Here is a 16,030-nt window from a genome sequence, read left to right on the forward strand (position 1 = left end):
AGACCCTTGGTGGCACACTCGGTTTATTTTACCCTTTTACAGGGCTCCCAGCAGGAGTTCAAATACACATGCTGATGTGATTACATCCCTCCCAAGAGTGCAGGAGGTCCCCACCGCAGGAGGAGCCCAGTAGGCATGCAGCAGTGAATGGCTCCACTCCCCCAGCCGACCAACTTGCTGTGCTGGTGCAAGGCACGCCCTCCTCTGCACAAGAATGTGGTTATCTGCATTGGCAGGGGCTAGAAAGCCTGCTTGTTTCCTGGATGGAACTGTCCAGGGCATGCCTTACTTTTTAAGTTTAATCTGAAACAATATTGACTTCATACTGGCAACTAACTGGTGGCATGATGGTGTGTGCCACAGTTTGCACAAGCCTTCCAAGAAAGGCCTGCTTTTGGTGGGAATGCCTCAGAGTGCAGGACAATGCTGGCCACACTCTCTGCTCCCTTCTTACACCGTGTGTGCTGTCACCCCAGGAGGAACTTGTTTGTGAACAGGCTCTTTTGCAGAAAAGGGATGGGACTATGCATACTAGGGCTCTCTCTTTGCAGATACTATTCTTCGAATAGTTCCCCGGTTCCCAGGGCACGTGGCCTTTGTCAGTACAGAAGGGTTTACTCTCATACTGAAGAAGCATCATCTGGAAGGTCTGCAGAAGATGAGCTTTTGTCTTTTAATGCATTTTTTTTTCCTTTTAACCACACCATCTGAAGTGGAGCACAAGTGAGAACAGGCACTGTCAAATAACAAATAACATGTTGCTTGCCATGCAAAGGCAAGCAGCAGTGCAGACGCTGCCAGCCGAGCTGTCTCCTGAGGACCTGGCTCCAGCAGCTGGCAGAGGCTCAGCTCTCTCCAAATTTCCTCTTGTGCTTATGCGCAGAGCTGCAAACTGCTCTCTGCTTTCAAGCACTGTCATTCGCTGCAAAATTGGTCTGAATGGGAGTGCCGACTGCATCCTGAGTGCTTCTTTCAACAGGAATATAGAGGAAAAACCAGTTCCCCGTTCAGGAATCTGGGTGGGGAGAGGGGCTGATGCCATTCACCCACCTCCCCTCTCCCCTATGCCTGTTACCAAAGGGGAGTGAGAACTGGGGCTCTCCTCCCAGACATGCAACTTGTGTATTCAGCTGCATACACATTCTCTTTTTTCCTCTCTACCTGCCAACATGTATCATATTTAGCTGTCTTGGTGTTGGGAGGCATAATTCCTTAATTTCTGATTAAAACAATTTCAAAGCTCTATTTAATTGAATAACTGTACCTTATTCATGCTTGCTGACTGAAGACAGTCATCAGCAAACATTGCAATCATCTGGAAACTGGATCTCATCCCCTGGAGTGTGCACCATGAGAAACCTGGTGTGTGCCTCTGGCAGCTCGGAGAGCTAGAAGCCAGCCAGCTCCTCAGCATGTGTCCCAGCCATCGCTGGCACTGCTCAGTGCTCCTTGTCGCCAAGTTGCCTGCAGAGTTAGAAAACAGGTCTATGAGAAACTGACCATCCTTTACTCACCAGCAATTGTGACACTTCAGAGAAGTCAGTCCCAGGCAGTTTTCCTATCCATTCCCACTGGTTTGGGCCTATTTTATAAGAAGGCCTCAGAGTGGCTGTCAATGCGAAGAGTTAGTGTTACCGAGACTTGTTACTCTGAAGTGCTCAGTCATACAGCACTGCAAAAAATAGCTTTTTGTAGATTGCAGGAGTTACTGAAGGGAAGCTGAATTCCCTGAGGCTCCTGTAGGAGGGGGAATAAAAGGCTTTTTTGTCCAACTATCTCACACTTATGCAGTCATGCCAAAGCATGACGGTGTGCTTCTCCTGCTTTTCAGAGGCCTCCAGATTAATTGCAATTCTTTTGAGGACAAGATATGTGGAAGATGCAGTGATTAATGACATGGCAGGCTTTCCCTTCCCCCCTGGAGGTCGAGCCTTGATGAGCAAAAAGGAGAAGGCTGCTAGCACGGGGCTGGGGTTTCTTGCTGCAACATGCCATATCCAGAAACTTTTTTTACTCTGCATTTTTTCTCTTAATAGAAACTGTCATCTGTAATCGAGACAATTGCATCAAAATATGAGGGTAGCACGGAAGCGTATATAATTTAACTAATTCTGAGCCTGCTCATCATCCTTGCTAGAACAGACAATGTTTTTAGTAGCCCTGTCCAGTGCTTTCTAGCCAGCAATGCTTTGCTGTAAAAATAAGGCAAACCTCTATCGCTTCTTGTGGCTGCATATCCCTTGGCTGGTGCTAAAGGGCATTGGGAAAACTTTGTCAAGACTTGCTGCAAGCCTTATTGCATTAGATCCTGTGCAAACACCTTTCTTCTTCAGGTGGCACATGGGCCCCAGCAGAAATTTTATGATTTTTAAAATGTTGTTGCATAGGGTAGGGAGTGCATCCTGTGAGTTGGATATGTGGGATCTAGAGAAGCAGTTAGCATTCCTGTTGCTGTAAGTCACTGAACCCAAGCTGGCTGACTTTGGCGGTAGTAAAATGCCAGGCTTTTCCTGCACCATGTAAAAAAGAACAGGAAGGATAACCCGGGTGAACCAAAAACCTTTGGTGGACTTGCTACCAATCTGGTACTTATGTCCCAGCAGGTTTTTCTTTGTAAAACCTGCACCTTATAGGGGTTTATAAAGTACCATTACCTTGGTAAAGGTTTTAATATGTTTTAGATTTCAAAGAACTGGTATTGTAGGTTCAGTTCTGCACTAGCTGCATTATGGCTGTGATTTACTGAATCATCAGGAAGAGGCTGAAGATAATTCATTGGCATTCTTCTTGAAACAATTTGTAATTTTTTAAATGCAAACAGCAGAAATCTCAGGGCAGACAGAAGAGCATGGCTTTGTATTTAAGACTTGATGATATTAAAAAAGTTTGTTTTAGCTGTCACAAAATAATCAAGATATTTCTGAAATGTTTTGTGAACTTTTACTCTGTTGTATGGCGGATGTGAATTTTTCTGTTATTAGCAACTATCTTTTGTCATAAATATATCTCTGAATTCAGAGACCTTTTTGCCAGATGTGCATGACAATGCTTTCCTTGCTGTTTAAACAGCAAACTGATAAGATACTAGCCTTGTTACTTCATTGTCACTGAAGTAATTGGAGTAATTACTTCATCTGGCAGATATGTTGCTTATTTTTTCTGACTTGATTTTTCAAGATGAGTTTAGTTTAAACCCTGTTTCTTGTATTTACTTTTTTAAAGCATGGTTGAGTCAACAAGTTTGTAATGATGGGCCCTTTTCTACATAATAGGCAAGTTTCCTGACTCATTCTTATTAAGTTGCTGTTTAAACAAAGCATCAGGCTGCTAAATCCAGGTATGTTTTTCAGATGATAACCCTCATATTGAGTGAGCTTAGCTGACCAATCTTCAGAATCCCTGATACAAAAACACCATTTAGGGAAAAGCAAATATTATCAGTAAATAGGAAATATGGCATTTTAAGTGTTTATGGAATTAGTAATATTTTGGTTGCCTGTTGAAAGACCTTCAATGAATTTATAGAAGTGCTGAAATTCCTTGCCCTTCTTAAAATACTGCATGCAGCTTTTCAATCCTATGTCATTCCAGATCCCTTAATTAAGAAAACTTAAGCCTAATATTTGTACACACTGGCTTGGAAGGAGAAATATAAAAAAAATCAGAGGTCCTTGCAGTGAATTGAGAGCCTGTTGTGGTTTAGCCCGGCTGGCAGCCAAACACCACACAGCCGTTCGCTCACCCTCCCCCCTCCCTCTCCGGGATGGGGGAGAGAAACGGGAAAGTGAAGTCTGTGAGTTGAGATAAAGACAGTTTATTAAGACAGGGAAAAGAATAACAACAATAATAATAATAATAATAGTATTAATAGTAATAATGTGTACGAAATAAGTGATGCACAATGCAATTGCTCACCACCCGTTGACCGATGCCCAGCCTATCCCCGAGCAGCCGGCCCCCCCCTCCACCCCGGCTAGCCACCCCTATATATTGTTCAGCATGACGTCAGATGGTATGGAATACCCCTTTGGCCAGTTTGGGTCAGCTGTCCTGGGTCTGTCCCCTCCCAGCTCCTGCTGCATCCCTAGCCTGCTCGCTAGCAGGACAGAGCGAGAAGCTGAAAAGTCCTTGGCTTGGTGTAAGCACTGCTCTACAACAATTAAAACATCAGCATGTTATCAGCGCTCTTCTCATTCTAATCCAAAACATAGCACCCTGCCAGCTACTAGGAGGAAAATTAACTCTGTCCTAACTGAAACCAGGACAGAGCCTAATGACTCCTCTCACCTGTGGCACACAGGAGTGATGCAGTAAAGCAGCTTGGAGGGGTATGTTATTCTTACGAAATGCTTTTTTGTGTGTTTTATGCTGCCAGTTTGCAATTTTGGCAAAGGCTGGCAGAATAAGGGAAGCACTGAGTGTCTGGCAGAGTAGCATTAGCATTTTCAGAGCTGGGCTTGCCAGATGCCTGGGTTTCAAGCATTTGGTTTAAATTGTGGTCTGAACCACTAGAAATTCAGGGAAGTTTGCCTCGTGGCAGTTGCAAAACAGCTTTTGTACAGGCAGGGGACAATGATTCACTGCCAGGCTCAAAACGTCACATCTGCCCCTGTCCATACTAATAAGGGAGTATTTCTGGAGTACATCCTTCTCACAGAGCTGGTAAGAGCCAGATAGCTCCACCAATGCTGCTTTTTCACACTTTGACACCTGTGGAACAAATTTACCTATAAATTTATCTATTCCTATATAAATTTACCTTTACCTATATAAATTTACCTATACCTGTGGAACCTATAATTTTTTTTCTTCCTTAGTCTACTTCTCAGAGAGAATGTGCAGCATCCAGAGTGCAGGTGAGAGAACCAAAGATAAGAACTCAAGAGCTCTGTCAGTGTTGTAATTTGTGCTGTGTGATTTCTTTTGTGGTTGAGAAATTTGGTCAAATGGAATAACTGAGTATTTTATTTAATTATGATTGTACAATTTGAAGTACTGTGGGAAAATGAATAATTGATATCTTATAAGACTAGCTACATTAGAAAAAAAAGTAACAATATTTTCAGGAGCCTATAAAGTAGTTTAAATATTAGATGATTGTATGTTACTCTGATTTTTTCCCCTATGCTCCGTCCTATATTTTGGAGGTATATTCATTTTCTTAAAGAATGAATATTCTAAAAGAAAACACGGTGGAAGAAATGCTGCCCGGCACATCTCAGGCATGGCTGGAGACAGCTGCCCTGCTGCCTTGCTTCCCTGCCAGTGAACCAGCCTTGCTGTCTAGGTGGCTGCCTCCAGCTCTAACGGGAAAGCAGTGAGTTAAGACCACATCCTAAAACTGTAAGGCCTACACAGGTGCTCCCATCACACCTGAGGTTCTACCTAGATTTATTCCTTACAGGCATGGACTGTAAAGATGCAGGCTGAGGACGCGAGGGGGAACATGGCATTGCTGGGACATGACAGGTGATTGTGGCATGCGGAGCTGCTGCTGCCCATGGGGTGGGAGCTGATGCCTCCACTGGACCCCACATCGCCTGGAGAGGGTCCAAGGGTGGCAGTGGGAATGCCAAGTGCCCTCTTGTGCCCTGCAGAGGCCTGGCATTTCACTAAGTGATGCAATATGTCAAATTCCACACTTAAAATTTCTGTGCTGGATACAGTAACCTCTTATAAAGTCCAGCACAGACAGTACTCAATGGAGAGGAGACTGAACAGCTGAGCCTGATTGATGGTCATGCTGCCTGCTCCTCTTGAGGATTGCCAGCATGTTTCTCAAAAAGAAAACAAAAAAGCGCTGTTTCTGGCTTTTTGACATATGCATGTAGCACCCTATGTATGTACAGTGCTTCCTAGCAGTTAAGCGTCTGGCTGCAGCCCTAGTTTTAGAGATACGCTGGTGCAGGAGCAGAAGACAGAGGGCACAAACAGATTTATTTCCCTGTTCTTGGATACGTGTACCTTCAAAATGTTTCAGGTAGACTAGCTGCTTCTGACACGATGGTGGCAAAGGTTGCTCATTTGGAATGAAATCCATTCTGACATGAGAACCTCATCACACACACAGCTGAATGCACAGCTGGGCAGCTGCTAAATACCATGAATCAGGATTACTGAATCTTGTGTGTGTTGGAAAGGGGGATTTAATGCATAGGGCAGGAAATAAAGGAAGCAATATTTTTTAAGAAGCTGAGCTGGCTATCAAGTGGAATTTATAAGCTTTCACTGTGCTTTGTCCCAGTAAGTATGAAGTGTCAGTACCTATGAGAGCTGCCAAATGTCTGTCTTCTACATTTGTGTTGAAAATCTGTGTGGCCAGATAGAAGCTGTATAATTTAAGCCTGAAAAGAGAGTCATAAACATTTAGAAAAGGCTAGTATTTGGGAATACATTTTTTTTTCCAGTAGAGTTTCTGTCTAGTTTTCCTTGGAAGTCTGTGATCTGCATATTTAAGGGCTGCAAGTACTAACATAACTACAAAATGAATTTATCTGAAGCTTCTTCCCCTACAATGTTGAAATTTATAGGCTGGTGTATATAATACAAAATCTATCCACTGCTAACCACAGTAATAAATTATGTGTCATGGTACAGACAAAGTATTTTTTCTATAAACACAGAAATGGTCGTCTGAGACCTCTGAGAGGGAAGATCTTCTGTTGCAGTGCTCCTGCCAGAGCCATTGACAATCTTGACAGTTCTAGCTTCCTGCTGAAATTGAAGTATTTTGTGGGAATAGATTAATTACTGCTAATAGTCTTGACAGAATGCTGTCAAGACGTCTTGTTTTGATTTATATGGAATATAAAATGCAAGTCAAAACGACTCACTGGTGCTTGAAACAACATGCTCTGGAGTCTTACGTTTAATGTTTCCAGTTCTTCATTAAAATGAGTTCTTAGCAAAAACTGGAATTTCTGACATGGAAAATTGTTTCCAATAGATTCCAGCTCATAGTTTTCTTCTCTCTTTATCTGATATGCTAACCATATATATCCAAGGCATATAAAAGAAAAATTTTATTCTTAAAATTATTATTATTGATGTTTAATCCTTATGCTTTTGTAAAATATCTATATGAATTTACTATTGGTCATATAGCTCAAGATTTAAAGCCTTACATATAATGTCTATTTGAATTAATGTTGAGTATTGATAAAATACGCTTATCACATTTTGGGGAAAAAAATGTCATCTTTTTCTTGCTCACATCTGCTGAAATTCTTCGAGGCCCTAGCTAGGAATGTGCTATGCCTGAGGCACCAAGGAATACTTTCTTTCTCCTTACTAGATGCATCAAATTCTAACCCCATTGTTTTTCCTCTCCTGTTGGACTCTTTTGTGATAGATATTCCCCTGGCTAGACAAGCCCTGCTCAGTGCCAAATTTCAGTAAAGACCAGGAAGTGTAATAAGGGTGTGTGTCTTTAGCTTGGCTCTTCTCATGTGAAATGAAGGTCATCTTAGAGGAAGGCTGTCCAATGCCTGCAAAAAAGAATCTCCTATGTTTAATATTTAAAGTTACTTGACATTTTGGAACAGTGTGTGTGCCTTACAGACATGAACAAATATTGAATTTTTAAGAAGAGAAAGTGAAAAAGCAAGTGCATTGGCTCCAAAGCCAAAGGAAGAGCATTGTCTGCTCCCCTGGGCTGAGAATGAGGTATTTTTTAATGATTTGCCTTAGGCTTATGAACAAAAACTACAGAAGCAACTGGCTGTTGCTTTTATTTATTTATTTATTTTAATCTTCATGAGAAATAAGAATTATTTATGGCAGCATTTAATTTTATCTGTAAACAAGATTTATTCAACAGCTTTACAGCCACTTGCCTTTTTGAGACTTGCTTTCTATGGTGTCTTTGCATCTGTAAGTATCCCAATCTGTTTCTGTGGTCTGACTGTGAAGTTTACATGGTGTTTAGAGACTTCTAGTAAGGGCAGCTAAAGAAGTCAAGCTAGTGGCTGTACAAATCTATTTTAAAATACCACTGTGACTCACGGAGGAGATCTGCAAGCAGGACAGAGCAGGTATTTTATCAGCATGTTGCCTGATATGTAGCATGTAGGAGAATGCATACAAACATGCTTTTCAGCTGGCATTGAATGCATGAAGGAGCTGCTTTGGACCACTTTTACAAATACCCTGAAACTCTACATGCTGTAGTAAGGATTACAAGAGCTAATTGTGGTAATCATAGAAGCCATTATTATTTACATTCAGTAATTACTTTTCCCAGCTTTACAGTTTTATTTACTTTGTACTTTTCTGCGTTGTTTTCTATAGATGTAATGAGCATTGTGTTGTTGTTGTTTTGCTTTTGGGTTTTATTTATTTTTTTATTCATAGTTTATATTATTCTATTAGAAAACTTTGCATGTAAAGAAACGTTAGGTGTAGACGCATACTTTGTTGGATGTAGTAGCTTGTGAAGTTACAAGGTGTGATGTAAAGAATATACTATATGTAAACTGGAAGGAGAAAACATTTTAAAATCCAGTCTACACTTTGACGCAAGTACCATTTGTGTTTTCTGCACATACATATTGCAAGACTAGTTTAACAGGGAATGCATTCCCTGCAAAATTAATATGGTAACACTTCCATTAACAGGGGAGAAAATGCAGTGCCAGTTTTCTGTTGGAAGACAAGAGATGACACATGGCAGTAAATCCAATAATTAATATCTGTATTTTGAACCTCCTGATGTCTTCAAGTGCTCACACAGTGCTCCATCTTAAAGCAGAAAAATTCATTTATTTTTCCAATTGGAATAAACAGCACCTGTCAGTATAGGCAGAATGGGCTGCCAGAAAGTTTTCAGCTGGAGCATTTGCCACTCTTTCCAGCAAACTTTGGTTCCATGATGCAGTCAAGAGGCAGTTGAAGATGCCAGTTAGAAAGCAACTGCGGAGCTTTGTGCATATCTGTGTTTATCCTATCCGTGCAGTCCTATCCACAAAGCCCACCAACCTGAAAACCCCACTTTTGGTGAGGGAGGAAGGAAGGAAAAGCTTCTGTGGGTTCAAGAAGTGGCACTCTTCCTGTTGGCACTGAATCCATGCCCTGGCACTTGAAAGGGTGTGTGAGGGGATCCTTGTTTTATTTGGGATTCTGGGCAATTTTTCTGAATACCAAAAAGTTCTCTGTGTTTGAGACTGTTAAAACAACATTCTGTCCAACCTTCAGCTCAAGTAGGGGCATTTTTCTTCTCATTCATTTCCCTTGGTATTTAAGACCATAATATTTGTATATAAATCCTTGCTTTCAAAGGACTTTTTTTTTTTTTTTTCCCCAGGGCCTGTTTTCATGTCATTTGTTAAAAAATAGAACTCCAGAGATGATGAGCTTTCCTATTTACTCCCATTTTTAGTGTGTCCATAAACCTCAAACTATTTTCTGGTACAAGAACTAGGAGCCATCACATGGAGCTAGTAGGAGACATGGTCAAGGCAAGCAAAAGGAATTAGTTTTTTTGCACAGCAGGCAGCAGATGTGTCACCTTGCCAAAGAAAGCTGTGGATGCAAAAGGTTGTTATATGGATTCAAGAGGAGATTTGACTCAGAAAATGCCATGCCCTGAACTGAGAACACATGAAGGCTGGAGGAGGTAGGATCCTTTTTTTAAGGATTGCTCATTCTTTTCTCTGGGTGTCCACGTATTGCTTCTGCATCAGGCGGGTACAGAGCTAGGCGGGTCCTGGGTCTGAGGCCATGCAGTGGTTCTGCTGTTCTCAGTGTGGTTCACACTTCATGCTGTTAGTGTTTCCAGGGCTTCTGAGGAAAGAGAGCAACACCCCAGAGGTAGGTGCCTGTCAGCATTTGCTGATGTAATCCCTTTGCGATGAAAGGAGCTGTATGAGTAAACATTTAGTCATGTTCTAACCAAGTACATCTATGAGACAATGAAATGATTTAGAGACCGATAAATGTGAATAGTTTTCACTTGGCGGTTTTCTTGCAGCTTTCCGTACTCGGAGAAAACGAATGTTGTTTCTTATAAAATTGCCACTGAAATGATGGTTGAAACTGATGAGAATCCCACCTGGAAATCTGTGTGTAAACAATAAAATAAAATAAATAAAAACCCTATTCTACAGACATAAATAAAGAGCCACTGAATGTGTCAGGTTGGGGAAGATACATTAAAGGTATGGACAGTGTGAGATTCTGCAGCGCTGGGTAAAGCATCTCTGTTCTAGCTCATTGGTTTTTGTTGTGTTTTGGTGGTGGTGGTGGTGGTGGTGGTTTATTTTTGGTTGTTTGTCTCTTCTGAATCCTCCCAAGTGCTTCTCCACTCCCAGCCAATTTTTCCAGTGTCAACCTTGAGTTCTTGTTGTTATTTAATCACCAATCATGTTTGCCTACCAAAGAAGGCTGTGGGGTCTCCCCCCTTGCAGATCTTCAAAAGCTGCCTGGCCAAGGTCCTGGGCAGCCTGCGGTGGGTGCCTGAGTGGGCTGGGGTAGGCCGAGGGTGTGGACTAGATGCCCCCTGGAGGCCCCTTCCCGCCTCAACTTTCTGTGATTCTGTGATTCTGTGAACTAGCAGACTTTTGCATAAGCTGCTTTTCTACTAAGAAACGTATGTGCTATGTTGTCCCTGCCAGTGGAAATCAGATAGAGTGTAACAGAAAAAAACAGGGAAATACATCATGGGGTGGGTGGTTGGGTTGCAAGGAGGGTTGTTTGTTTGCTTTTTCAGATTTCTCTCTGAAAGCATGACCCTTAGAGAAGGACCAAATCCTGCTCTCTTTGAAGGAGCCCGTGGGATTTATGGCCTTCCCTGGAATGGCAGAGTGCATTTCGAGGATATGTTAGGATCTCCAGTGTTAATAACTGGCTAAAAGGCTGAACACTTTGCATCAGCATAGAAAGCAGAGTATAGAGGTGTTGAAAGCAGTGCACAGAAAGAGAAATAGTGTTGGGAGAAAAGAAGCTGGAAAAAGAAGCACTACTTGGCAGATCTTCTGGAGTCTGATATGTGGGGAACATCTCACTTAATCCATCAGAGAGCTTTAACAATGAGGGAGGAGGAAGGGGGAACCAAGCCCCAAAAAAGCAAAAAGGTGAACTGTCTTGCTTTGTGTTTAAAAGCCAAGAAATGAGTGTAATGTCTTCCTGCTGCTTCAGGAACAGTCCCGGTTCTGCTGGGACCGGAGTTCTTCAAAACCTTTCTCTTGCTTAGCAGGCAGGAAAGTGGCAAGTATGGTGCCTTTTCCTCTTGTGGGTGTGATGTATCTTTGGCAGCGAGGAGCCTCTATGGCGTGGTCGCAACTCACCTGGGAAGTCAGAGCCCTAGACCATCATGAGGAGCCAGTCTGCTTCAGCACAGTGAGCTTTGCAGGGACTTCTGCAGCTGATTTTCGAGGATCAAATGCTGGTTAAAACTCAGGAAATTCTCTCTGAGCATAAGAAAGAACATTTTTACCGCGAGGGCAGTCAAACAGTGTCACAGGTTTCCCAGAGTGGTTGTGGAGCCTCTGTCCTTGAAGGTATTCAAAACTCATCCGGACGTGGTCCTGGGCAGCCTGCGGCAGCCGTCCCTGCTCCGAGCAGAGGAAGCCAACCTGGACGATCTCCTGAGGTGCTGTCTGGCCATACAGCGATCCTGTAGCTAAGTAACAGGCAGCCTCTGAGCTGTAATTTCTAGTTTGATATTATGGGTTATCCTTCAGCACATCTCAGTGTTGAAAAGTAAAATTGCTACAGAAAAATTATTTTGTACCCATGTATATCAGATGGGGCTCTCGGGATAATGGCGCATTTAAGAGCAGCTGGTTCACTCATTACCTCTGTGTTTGTGTTGCTTCAGCTCAGAAAATGTCTAATATTAAAAAGTCTGCTATAGCAAACTGTTCCTGGCCTAAACTTAGATGCATTATCTTTAACAGTGCTCTTATCTGTGCTTTTATTATTTAACACTTCCGTTCTTGTATAGGCAAGAAATCTCAGCTGTGGGATTGGATTCTGTTGCTCTCCGCACTGAATGAATGAACAGCCACACTAAAAGATTTCTGCAACAGATCCATAATCTGGAGGGAGAGAGACAGAAAATAAGGACTGCAAAGATGTATGAGCACAGACCGTGTTTGCATGTCCTGATGGCTTTCTGGGAATATGAGAAAAAACATCTGGATTTATTTCTTTTGTTATTGTCATGGCACAGCTCTTTTATCAGAGACCAACAAATGAATGAACTGCTGAATCTTAGCCCATTTGTCTGTCATCTCCTGCCTCTGATGCAAGCAGGCAGAGAGATAGCACAAGGACTGTGTTTCAGGCTTGATCCAGCAATGTGAATTTACCCTTTGGTGTTTCCTACAGCTGTCGCAGGAGAGGTTACTTCCTATGGGAGGGCAGTGGTGTATTGTTGCAGAATCTCTGCCAGCAATTAGCGCAAATGCCTCTCTCTGGAATAACAAGAAACAAAAAGCTGTGGGGCCAGTAGGATTATGGGTCAAGAAATCCTGCCTTTATTAAGTGAGGCCATTTTCCTACCTGCTGTTAAGCTGACTAAATACAAAAGGCTAATTTCTGGAAGGTCACCCAGTTGTATAATGTTACCCGATTTTGTTTTTATATTTCAACACTTTTTTCTTTTTTCTTTTATTTTTCTTTGGTTAAGGTTCATTTGCTGCTTTCAAACAATACCTATATTTCAAACACATCAGTGATTTGAGTAACTCACTTGGAAAAATACCATCTATTAAATGAATCTATTAAATGAATGATTTTGCAATTTAATGCATTCAAGAAATTGAATAACCCCTATATTATTACTTGTAACAGTCTAGTCCCTTGGCATTAAAACAAAACAGAACAAACCAGCACCTAATTTCCCAATTGTCTTTACATGTTTCAGCAACCAGTCCTCTGTTAATGCTGAATGATGTGCTACATGAGATTTGTAAATGTTCCTGTGGTTGGCGGTATATCTTTATGTACTTACATGGTAATACTTTTTTAATACACTGAGGATTCTTATGTCAGATGTGTCAGCTACAGATCCCTAATTTATGATGGTTTTTATTTCATAAGACTTTTTCCAAGATAATAGTACTGTGTTTGCAGCTGGAAAGCACATGAGACAATGGCATATGTTAGCTCCAAAGTAAACCTGTGCTAGTACGGCTCTCGCTTGCTGTAACTGTGTCTGGCAATAGACTTGCAGTGTTGATATGATGCCAGTGAAAGGAAATCTTCAGGAATCTTTTAGCCTATGTCCCCACTGCCCTTCAGGTGGGGCTTGGGTGTACCTGCGAATGGAGCCTTTCCCATGGGCTGCCTCCAAAATCAGCCTGCAGATTGTCATGTGGACCCCAGGTCAAGAGGCCTTCAGATGGCACTCTCAGAGAGGCTGTACAGTTAGGAAAACTGCTTCCCTGGGTGCTGTCCCAGATGCTGACATCAGCACTGTTCTCCACAGCTTCCAGGACCATCAGGTTCCTGAATTCTGTTTTGTCACTTGTTTTTCACTGTTGTGTTTGATTTTATTTTTTTTCATTGCTGAGTTCAGGTTGCATTCTTATTGCTTTGAAAATAGATCCTTTGGGAAAAAAAGGTAAGATTTCTTTTCCCTTGGGGAGCTACTCTATTTGCATAGCTTGTAGGTGCTGGGCTGTGAGGTATGGCAAGCCAGAAACCTAGAGCGGGGAGTTGCACCAAGACAGAGGGGAGCAAGAGACCTAATCAGGCCTCTGGGAGGATGGAGAAACCCTCCCAAGGACCAGGGCAAAGCTGGCTGCTGTGCAGAAAGGCATTGAATGAATTGAAACCAGGACTGGAAGCAAGGATAAAGTGAGCAAAGGAACATCATTTGTAAAATTTTCTATCCCTTTCCCTGTTGCTTTAATGGTGTTTGTTTTGTTTTTAAACTTTCTCTGTTTCAATTTCATTCTAAAAGAAATCAATTTATTTATTCCTTCACTTTTTAAAGCATTTACGTCTCTGGGAAGATCAAGCATGCAGTCCCAGGATAACTGTAAATGGTGAAAATTTAACTAGGAATAGCAAGAATTTGCAGAAGTGGAGATACAAATTTAAAGATTCTGGGTCAAGCCACTGTCTGGTGTGTTTTTGTTGTCTCACCACCTATTGTTACCTAAGGATAAATTTTATTAAAGTGTAATCATAAACTCACAATTTCCATTCCCTTGTTAAATTGACACAGATGGAGTCTATTACTTGTTGTTGTCTCAATTTCTACCTGATATAAAATCAATGCAGAATTATGACCACCAATTAGCCAATCAATAGAGACCTTTTGTTGTGTATTGTAAGAAAGAAGAAATGCTTGTTCTCATTTTTTTTCCTCCTTTCAGAGAAACAAGTAATCTTTTCAAGACTGTATCAAAGTAATTATTTGGTAGCTGCATGAGATACTTAGAAAGGCCCAGAAAACTATTTTGAAAACTGTCATCTTGCTGCTTTCCCCACCTTATTCTGTATGCACATCTGTATATGTTTGACTACTTGAAGTCTTGATCTGAATGGGAAGGGCAGGATGAATGGATACCAGCAATGGGTCATAAAATGGAGCAAGAGATTAAGTGCTGTTCTCCAGCATTTTTCCCAAACAGCTTATGTACATCATACCACAACAGAGCTTTTGTACTCAGAACATGAAGATGATGCCAAGTGATGGCTTTTGTGGTTGTAAAGAAAGTGTTCTAGCCTTCAATGGGTACTATCTTTCTTACATTTTTTATTTCTATCCTTGTCCCTTCCCCACCTCTGTTCTGGAGTTTGAATCTCATAAAATAAACCAAACATGTGCATTCCATGATTCAGCCTGAAAGAGTTTTGTAACTTGGTCAGAGTAATACAAAAGCAGAGTTATGGCCATACAGAACACATGAACCAAATCCAATAGTTGTTCTTGTGTTGCTGCTTACCCTTGAGCAGTTTTATCTGATTTATAATCTATTTAGACTACCGAAGAGTCAGACAAATTCACTTGATGGGAAATCAGACTCGTTTCTCTTGGTGGGTGATACCAGATGAGCGTACATTACGGTCTCAAAATAACATTATTCAAAGGAAGTTGCCAATGCTGTTTCCCATCCATATACCAAAAGACGTGCTATGTTGACATCAGAAAGGTACTGTGGCCCACTTTCATACATTCTTTAACTGTGGCTATTTCTGTTTGTATTATAACCTTAGGGTTATAATAATGCCGTGTCTGAAGCAGAACATTAGTGTGCTGTGTTGCATAGAGACACAGGAAAAGGAGGGATTTTCCAAACACACAGGGTATGCAAGCAGCTTATCTGGACCCAAAAAGACAAGTCCATAACAGAAGATCACCATCTGTAGGCTGGTTGTGGGACTGGCCTGTGGCTTGATTATTACGAGAGGAGACAGGGGAAAAGGGAGCAGAAATCTTTAGGATTGTTATGTAGAGTCAGGTGGTGGGAAAGGACCTGAAGGGTCCTTCTTGTCTGATGGAACATCCCTTTGTGTCTTGCAGATAACTTCCCATATAATCATGAGGAGTCGTATGTTCACATTTTCCCATCAGCTCTGAAGAGTTAAACACTTAAACATGTTCAGGGCAGAGCAATACTCTGCTCTCTTCTGTTTGTGATTGAGCGGTGGTTTTGTTTTCCAGTGGATCAATGGTTGTTGTCTGTCACTAGTGAAATATAAGTCACTTTCTCCATACGGGAACCTGTGTGTGCTACTTCATCTGCATTAAGCATTGCACACAGCTACGGAAATGACCTTTTTTAATAAAAAAAAAAAAAAAACTATTTTCTAGTCAAATTCAATACACCTACACCGATAAAAGCATCTTCTCTGATTTGATAGTAATGAGAGTTTTACAAAATCAACAGTAAGTTCCTTTTTTTTCCTTTTTTTTCTTGGCTATAAAACACATGTACATTAGGCATTTGCTATCTGATAGAAGCATGAGGAGTTGAAGCTTTATCTATTCATGCTCAAACCAGGGTATCAAAACAATGCCCACAATTTCTGAAATACAGATGGTGTCACCAGGCACATAATTGAAATAGGCTTCAAT

At 41.5% G+C, this 16,030-nt stretch overlaps 1 protein-coding gene and 2 long non-coding RNA genes across 3 annotated transcripts in view; 2 read left to right on the plus strand and 1 right to left on the minus strand.

Moving 5' to 3' along the window:
* Nucleotides 1–16,030, plus strand: part of TUB (TUB bipartite transcription factor) — a 146,214-nt gene that overhangs the window by 16,597 nt on the left and 113,587 nt on the right.
* Nucleotides 1–16,030, minus strand: part of LOC121071445 — a 71,594-nt gene that overhangs the window by 9,602 nt on the left and 45,962 nt on the right. Inside the window, exon 3 of the long non-coding RNA XR_005820601.1 lies at nt 1,265–1,464. This is a non-coding gene — a long non-coding RNA (uncharacterized LOC121071445). The remainder of the gene's footprint in view (nt 1–1,264; nt 1,465–16,030) is intronic.
* LOC121071444 lies at nt 8,408–12,833 on the plus strand. Its single transcript, XR_005820600.1, has 2 exons — nt 8,408–9,613; nt 11,942–12,833. It is a non-coding gene; the product is annotated as an uncharacterized LOC121071444 (long non-coding RNA).

This window comes from Cygnus olor, chromosome 5, assembly GCF_009769625.2.
Source record: "Cygnus olor isolate bCygOlo1 chromosome 5, bCygOlo1.pri.v2, whole genome shotgun sequence".
NCBI lineage: Eukaryota > Metazoa > Chordata > Aves > Anseriformes > Anatidae > Cygnus > Cygnus olor.